The sequence below is a fragment of the Rhinoderma darwinii genome, chromosome 13 (genome assembly GCF_050947455.1).
Source record: "Rhinoderma darwinii isolate aRhiDar2 chromosome 13, aRhiDar2.hap1, whole genome shotgun sequence".
NCBI lineage: Eukaryota > Metazoa > Chordata > Amphibia > Anura > Rhinodermatidae > Rhinoderma > Rhinoderma darwinii.
In genome coordinates this window covers 45,815,428-45,824,206 of record NC_134699.1, presented here as the reverse complement: position 1 = coordinate 45,824,206, position 8,779 = coordinate 45,815,428, and positions in this window count along the sequence as shown.

Genomic DNA, 8,779 nt, shown 5'->3' with positions numbered 1-8,779 from the left:
GTTTATACAAACGGTCAAAACTGGGGTCATCTCGGGGTGGGCACGGCTCATTATCAGTATAATGTAAGAAGCAAAGTATTGCCTCATTTATTTATTTTTTTAGGTTCCAGTTCAGTTCTGAAGTTGCTTTGAGGGGCCCATATATTAGAAACCCCTATGAAACACCCCATTTTAGAAACTAGACCCCTCAAAGTATTCAAAACAGCATTTAGGAAGTTTATGAACCCTTTAGGTGTTTCACAGAAATTTAGAGCAAAGTAGAGGTGAAATTTACATTTTTTTTTTTGTCAGAAAATCCTCTTTATACCATTTTTTTTATAACACAAAAGGATTTATCAGAGAAACGCAACTCAATACTTATTGCCCAGATTCTGCAGTTTTTAGAAATATCCCACATGTGGCCCTAGTGCGGTAATGGACTGAAACACCGGCCTCTGAAGCAAAGGAGCACCTAGTGGATTTTGAGGCCTCTTTTTTATTAGGCACCATGTCCGGTTTGAAGAGGTCTTGGTGCCAAAACATTGGGAACCCCCCAAAAGTGACCCCAATTTGAAAACTAGACCCCTTGAGGAATCCATTGTAGTTTTCTTGGGGTGCATGCGGCTTTTTGATCAGTTTTTATTCTATTTTTAGGTGGCGTGGTGACTAAAAAACAGCAATTCTACTATTGTTTTTTTATTCTTTTTTTTTTTACAGCGTTCACCGTGCGCTATAAATGTAATATTCACTTTATTCTGCGGGGCGATACAATTACGGCGATACCAGATGTTTATAGTTTTTTTTTATGTCTTATGGCGTTTGCACAATAAAATACGTTTTGTAAAAAATCATTCACTTTTTGTGTTACCTTATTCTAAGAGCCAGAACTTTTTTATTTTTCAATCAATAAAGCCGTGCGAGGACTTATTTTTTGCGTAACGAACTGTAGTTTCGATCAGGACCATTTTTCGGTACATGCGACTTTTTGATCTCTTTTTATTCCATTTTTTGGGAGGTAAAGTGACCAAACAATTGTGATTGTGGTACGGTTTATTATTATTTTCTTTTACGGCGTTCACCGTGCGGGATAAATAACGAAATAATTTTGTAGTTCAGGCCGTTACGGACACGGCGATACCAATTTATGTATAGTTTATTTGTTTGTTTATATATTTTTATTAATAATAAATGATTGATAAGGGAAAAAGGGGGATTTTTACTTTTATTTTCTTATTTTTACACATCTTTTTTTAACTTTTTTTTTACTGTATTACTTTGTCCCACTAGGGGACTTGAGGGCAGGAGGCCCTGATCACTATTCTAATACACTGCACTACATGCGTAGTGCAGTGTATTAGAACTGTCAGCTACTCACGGACAGCAAGCATAGTGGGTTCTGACTTTGTCAGGACCCACTAGGCTTCCGTCTATGGCATAGCCGGACGCCATTGTTTGGTGTCCGGTTGCCATAGTCACCATTGCTGGCCGCTATCGCGTAGCAGGCCGGCGATGGCAGCTTAACCCCTAAAAAGCCACGATCTCTATAGAACGCGGCTTTTAAGGGGTTAATCAGCGGGGACACAGCGATCGGTCCCCGCTGTAGGAGCTGTGACAGCTGCTGTACGAGACAGCAGCTGTCACAGCTCCTGTATGTGTCGGGAAGACGGCCGAAATGGCCGTTACTCCCGAGACGTACTATTAGGTCATGGAGCGCGAACGATACAGCTGCCATGACCTAATAGTACGTCCAGGAGCGGGAAGGGGTTAAAGAGCCGCCTCAGGTTCAGCCTAACTGCCCAAGACACGGATTGTCTGTATGGAGTGGAAGCCGCCCTTCTCCTTCACACTCCAGTAAACCAGGCCCTATGCCGGGCTTTACACTCAAGCAACAGCAGAGAAAACCCTCTCTGCTGTACATGTTCCCTGGTTGCTTAAAACCAGACAGTTTCTGCACTGCTACATATCCCCCCCCCCCCCCTTTGATAAAGGCCATATGACTGATCACATTCCAACCTCCCATCAGGGTCAAAGCTCCTATGTTGGGACATAATCACACTTAGAGACACCCCTATATTAACATACATTTGATAATCACCCGTGGGTGTATTATGCAGGTGCTCCAGCAACTCTTCCATGTTGGCATGCCTAGCATCCTCATCCCTTCTAGGCACTACTAGCTTTTGCTGATCACAGCCATATTTACATGTGTTGTGCCCTACATTCAGGCACCCTTCCACATCCATGAAGTGGCTTTGTGTGTCACCCCTTGGTTTAGACACTGGCTCATAGTGTTCAGCAACACTCATCTCATGAGTTTTGGTATACCCCGTATCATCTACAACAACACTTTCAGATGCTATACTCCCCTCCATCTTGGAGTTTTGCGTCTCAGCATTTACATGCTCAGACTGTCCAGTAACCATTCAATCAGCCTGGAAGACCACCTCTATGGCTCCCCTCACCTCCTGGAAAAGTGTGGTCGCTACATGGGTCTCAACGTCTGCATGTGAAAGACCTGCAGGGGGCAGAACTTCTAAGGGTGAAGCAGTAACCCTTCTCACACTATACATGGCAGTAGTGTCCTCGTTGGTACCATTGACAGCCCCAACCTCTAGGGAAATGTTTTTGCCCGCGGCGCTCAATGGCCGTGGGCGAAAAACGCAGCGAAAATCGGCGTGCAGGGAGAGGAAAATCTGACTCAAACTTCCAAACGGAATTTTGAGGCAGAAATTCCACCTGCAAAAAACTCTGTGTGAACATAGCCTTAGGGCTACATTTCACACTGGTGTGGTCGCTCAAATAAAAAGGTGGATCACTGATGCTGGATTCAGGAGACTCTGATGTGAGCCCAACCACATTCTCAGACCTGTAGAGTTTATCACCACTCCACTCACACATAGCAGCAGTAAGCCCATTGTCATCCATCGAAGTAGCATACAGCTGGTTGCTATTAGGAACAATGCACACATCACATGCAACAGTCTTGTTATTGTGAACCATGACCTCTAGGGGCACACTTGAGCCATTAGTAACCTAACCTGTGTTACATCACATGTAATGTTAGTGACAGAAGCATACACTATAGTAGCATCCACTGAACATGGTTTGAAGTCTTAGGGTATGTCCACATGATAACGACCATTACGTCTGAAATTACGGAGCTGTTTTCAGGAGAAAACAGCTCCGTAATTTCAGACGTAATTGCATGTACTCGCGTTTTGCGAGGCGTCAATTACGGCTGTAATTTGGAGCTATTCTTCATTGGAATCAATGAAAAACGGCTCAAATTACGTCTGAAGAAGTCCTGCACTTCTTTTGACGAGACGTCTTTTTTACGCGTCGTCGTTTGACAGCGACGCGTAAATGACAGGTCGTCGGCACAGTACGTTGGCAAACCCATTCGAATGAATGGGTAGATGTTTGCCGACGTATTGGAGTCGTATTTTCAGACGTAAATCGAGGCGTAAAACGCCTCGTTTACATCTGAAAATAGGTCATGTGAACCCAGCCTAACTCCTGTGCTTCCCCCATCCCCATGGAATGAGTGAGAGTTACATCAGTCTCAGTTTCTACAGGATAGGAATGACCTGTAGGGGGCAACATTTCTAAAGGTGCTGCAGTCACATATATTGCCCCACGCACATTTTCATCACCATCATTAGGTATGGCCGGGCTGTACTCCAGGTTACCATCAACAATCCCAACCTCTAGGGAAATCTCAGATACACTTGGCACATCTGTTTCCAAGGACACATCCACCACCGCATGCACTTCACTGGGTCTATATAACAGTTCCCTCTCTGCTCCAAAATGTGGAAATGTCTTCTCAGCATCTTCTGTATCAACCTCCATGAGAGAACTTCCAGTTTTACTAATTTGATCATGATCACTCACAGGTGCATAAAGCAGATGCTGGCCAGTAGCAACCACATTAGTTTCCCCCACCACGGACACATTCTCTGGGTTACCATTAGTAATGCTGGATTCACACGAGTATTTTTGGTCCGTAAAGGACGGAATGTATTTCGGCCGCAAGTCCTGGACCGAACACACAGCAGGGAGCCGGGCTCCTAGCATCATAGTTATGTACGACGTTAGAAGTCCCTGCCTCTCCGTGGAACTACTGTCCCATACTGAAAACATGATTACAGTACGGGACAGTTGTCCCGCAGCGAGGCAGGGACTGCTAGCGTCGTACATAACTATGATGCTAGGAGCCCGGCTCCCTGCAGTGTGTTCGGTCCGGGACTTGTGGCCTGAAATACGTTCTGTCCTTTACGGACCGAACATGCTCATGTGAACCCAGCCTAACAGTACGTACATCACATGTGACACTCTCGACTTTCTCAACTACGGCCTCAAGGGGCACACTTGAACTAATCCCCTCTTCTGTCTCGGCTGCTGTTTCTTTAACAGCCTGTTCACACAATGCATTAACCTGCTCAGGCTGTGTGACATACTCACGGGTTAAAGACACGTTAGGCACAATTTTTGACATTTCACTAGTGTCATCACAAACGCTATATAGATGAAAGAAATGAAAATGCGGCACTCACCCGTTTGCAAATCTTTTTAACTTTATTGTGTCACCTTGGTGAGGGTAAAAGCATTACAGGGAGGACAGCTAGTTGTAGGTTACAGCCTGTTTCACGCTGGAGATTGCGCTTCTTCAAATACATGTGCGTAATTTTTAGCAGGCATTTCCTGAAACACATTATCACTTGACATTATTACAACTGGTGCATTTTCCCTTTTTGGCAGTGGAGCATCACACCCTGCAGAGGATTTTTCCCTGTAATAGCTACAATGCTTATCGGAGATATTGCCTTTCTCCCATAACTGCCAAAAATGAGGGAAGTCCCTTCCTAGCACAAACTCCTCACCAAGTTCCTGACATTTTATAAGTCTGTGCTGCACAGTCCCAAAATCAGTTTCAAAGTCAATCAGAACGGTCTTATCCAACTCAGGATCCATCTTCACGAACAGCAAAATGTCCGGATGCACCCTCGAGACCTCTTGGCGAAGATCCAGACTGACCAGTAGTGGAATCCCACCAACCAACACTTCATGTGTTTTCTCTTGCACTTTCTCTGGCCTCCTGACCAGAGAACAATCAGGTGCACATCCATCCGCTCGATGGCATCTCCAACAGCGCTCATTCTGCTGAACAACAGTCGCCACATTCTGTCGAGGTGGGTTGCTCCTAGCAACCACATCTGGGCGATTCAGCACACTTGGCTTTTTAACAGCTGATATACGTTGCTTGGGAACACCTTTTAAATTCACATAATCCGCTCGCAAACATTCCCACCATGAGTCAGGGTGGTTGCCCTTAGCAACAGTACTCACAGTTTGTATCACAGGTATGCATGCTCTTTGTTCTTCTCTGCAAACTGTCTGCAACACGACAGGAGTACCCGGCATCAATGCAGCTGGTGTTGAAGAGCATCTACTTGGCTTGGAAGGCTGCGTATCCTTGGATAGCAGTTGTGCCCTTAAAGCCTCTCAATTTGCTTCCAACTGTGCCAGGATCCTTTGGTTATCCTCCCTCTGCTTGGCATTTGTTTCCTGCAGCTCTGCATCCATTTGCACCATCTTTTTGAAGAGTTCCTCAATAACACCCATTGCAACGAAAAACACTCTTTAATTGGGCTTCTGGCCTTTTAAATTTCACTGGACAATTCTTGAGCCATTTTATTGCCCAAAGCAATTCTCCACCATATGTGACATCTTGGGGACCACTTAGCTCACAGGATCGCCATCTCCAGGGTGAGATGGTTGGCACACATATAAAGTTCACTCCAACTCATTGAAGAAAAAAGTTTAAACCAGCCGCAGCTAGCTTTATTGTCTTCCAATATGAAAGATGGTTTTACACAGCAGTTCAAAACAAACCCTAGGCCGTCCAGCCTCTAACTAAACATTAAGTGTCCCTCACTAAGAGACCGTGAGCCTTGTGCCCAGTACCTCAAAACATAGGCAGCTTTACCTTACACGGTGGTGACTCTCACAGGCTAGCATGCCTGTCTTCCCCAGACTGAGAGCCCTGTGTGAACAGCACACACCTCAATTAAAGAGCCGCCTCAGGTGCAGCCTAACTAGGCTCATCAGACAGCCCAAGACACGGACTGTCTATATGGAGAGGAAGCCGCCCTTCTCCTTCACACTCCAGTAAACCAGGTCCTATTCCAGGCTTTACACCCAAGCAACAGCAGAGAAAATCCTCCCTGCTGTACATGTTCCCTGGTTGCTTAAAACCAGACAGTTTATGCACTGTCCAGCAGCTGCACTGCTACTATATATATATATATATATATATATATATATATATATATATATATATACACTACCGTTCAAAAGTTTAGGGTCACTTAGAAATTTCCTTATTTTTGGAAGAAAAGCACAGTTTTTTTCAATAAAGATAACATTAAATGAATCAGAAATACACTCTATACATTGTTAATGTGCTAAATGACTATTCTAGCTGCAAACGTCTGGTTTTTAATGCAATATCTACATAGGTGTATAGAGGCCCATTTCCAGCAACCATCACTCCAGTGTTCTAATGGTACATCGTGTTTGCTAACTGTGTTAGAATGCTAATGGATGATTAGAAAACACTTGAAAACCCTTGTGCAATTATGTTAGCACCGCTGCAAACAGTTTTGCTGTTTAGAGGAGCTATAAAACTGACCTTCCTTTCGGCTAGTTGAGAATCTGGAGCATTACATTTGTGGGTTCGATTAAACTCTCAAAATGGCTAGAAAAGGAGAGCTTTCATGTGAAACTCGACAGTCTATTCTTGTTCTTAGAAATGAAGGCTATTACATGTGAGAAATTGCCAAGAAAATGAAGATGTCCTACAACGGTGTGTACTACTCCCTTCAGAGGACAGCACAAACAGGCTCTAACCAGAGTAGAAAGAGAAGTGGGAGGCCCCGCTGCACAACTGAGCAACAAGACAAGTACATTAGAGTCTCTAGTTTGAGAAATAGATGCCTCACAGGTCCTCAACTGGCAGCTTCATTAAATAGTACACGCAAAACGCCAGTGTCAACGTCTACAGTGAAGAGGCGACTCCGGGATGCTGGCCTTCAGGGCAGAGTGGCAAAGAAAAAGCCATATCTGAGACTGGCTAATAAAAGGAAAAGATTAATATGGGCAAAAGCACACAGACTTTGGACAGAGGAAGATTGGAAAAAAGTGTTATGGACAGACGAATCGAAGTTTGAGGTGTTTGGATCACACAGAAGAACATTTGTGAGACGCAGAACAACTGAAAAGATGCTGGAAGAGTGCCTGACGCCATCTGTCAAGCATGGTGGAGATAATGTGATGGTCTGGGGTTGCTTTGGTGCTGGTAAAGTGGGAGATTTGTACAAGGTTAAAGGGATTTTGAATAAGGAAGGCTATCACTCCATTTTGCAACGCCATGCCATACCCTGTGGACAGCACTCGATTGGAGCCAATTTCATCCTACAACAGGACAATGACCAAAAGCACACCTCCAAATTATGCAAGAACTATTTAGGGAAGAAGCAGGCAGCTGGTATTCTATCTGTAATGGAGTGGCCAGCGCAGTCACCAGATCTCAATCCCATAGAGCTGTTGTGGGAGCAGCTTGACCGTATGGTACGCAAGAAGTGCCCATCAAGCCAATCCAACTTGTGGGAGGGCCTTCTGGAAGCATGGGGTGAAATTTCTCCCGATTACCTCAGCAAATTAACAGCTAGAATGCCAAAGGTCTGCAATGCTGTAATTGCTGCAAATGGAGCATTCTTTAACGAAAGCAAAGTTTGAAGGAGAAAATTATTATTTCAAATAAAAATCATTATTTCTAACCTGGTCAATGTCTTGACTATATTTTCTAGTCATTTTTCAACTCATTTGATAAATATAAGTGTGAGTTTTCATGGAAAACACAAAATTGTCTGGGTGACCCCAAACTTTTGAACGGTAGTGTATATATATATATATATATATATATATATATATATATATATATATATATGAGGCAGCATACCTGTAGCACACTGACACTATAGCTATGGATAGGATTAGATACATTGGCTTAGTAGGCAGTGACACACATGATAGGCTTTGATATAGGGCCCAGCTTGCTGACATTACGGCTCCTGCGCTGGACCCAGGAAAGGTAAGTATAAGAATTGTTTTTCTTTTTTTATGCTTTACTAATTTTTTTTGTGTTTGTGATTTTTTGCAGGTTCAGATGTTGGACTACTTCGGATTTGAGGACTACTTCGATAGCGATGTTTTTTTAATTCTCAATAAAATGGTTAACGAGGGTGTGGGGGTTTTATTTCAATAAAATATTTCTTCCATGTCCTTGTATTTTTTTAAGCTTTATTACTACTGCCTTAGTAATGGCCGCTGGCTGATTGACAGTGTCCATTACTAAGGCTGGCTTAGTGATAGTACTGAAAACATGATTACAGTACGGGACAGTTGTCCGGCAGCGAGGCAGGGACTCCTAGCATCGTACATAACTATAAAGCTAGGAGCCCGGCTCCCTACAGTGTGTTCGGTCCGGGTCTTCCGGCCGAAATACGTTCCGTCCATTACGGACGTAATGTGCTCGTGTGAATCCAGCCTAACACTAACCCCCATTATTACCCCGGTACCCACCGCCACCAGGGGTGCTGGCAAGACCCGAATACGATCCAGTACCCCACCAGCTGTAGCGATGGTTGGGAACTGGGGTGGCCGCAGGCCGGTATTATTAGACTAGGAAAAGCCAAAAACAGTGGGCCCTTCCCACCCTGGTAATTCTAGGCTGCTT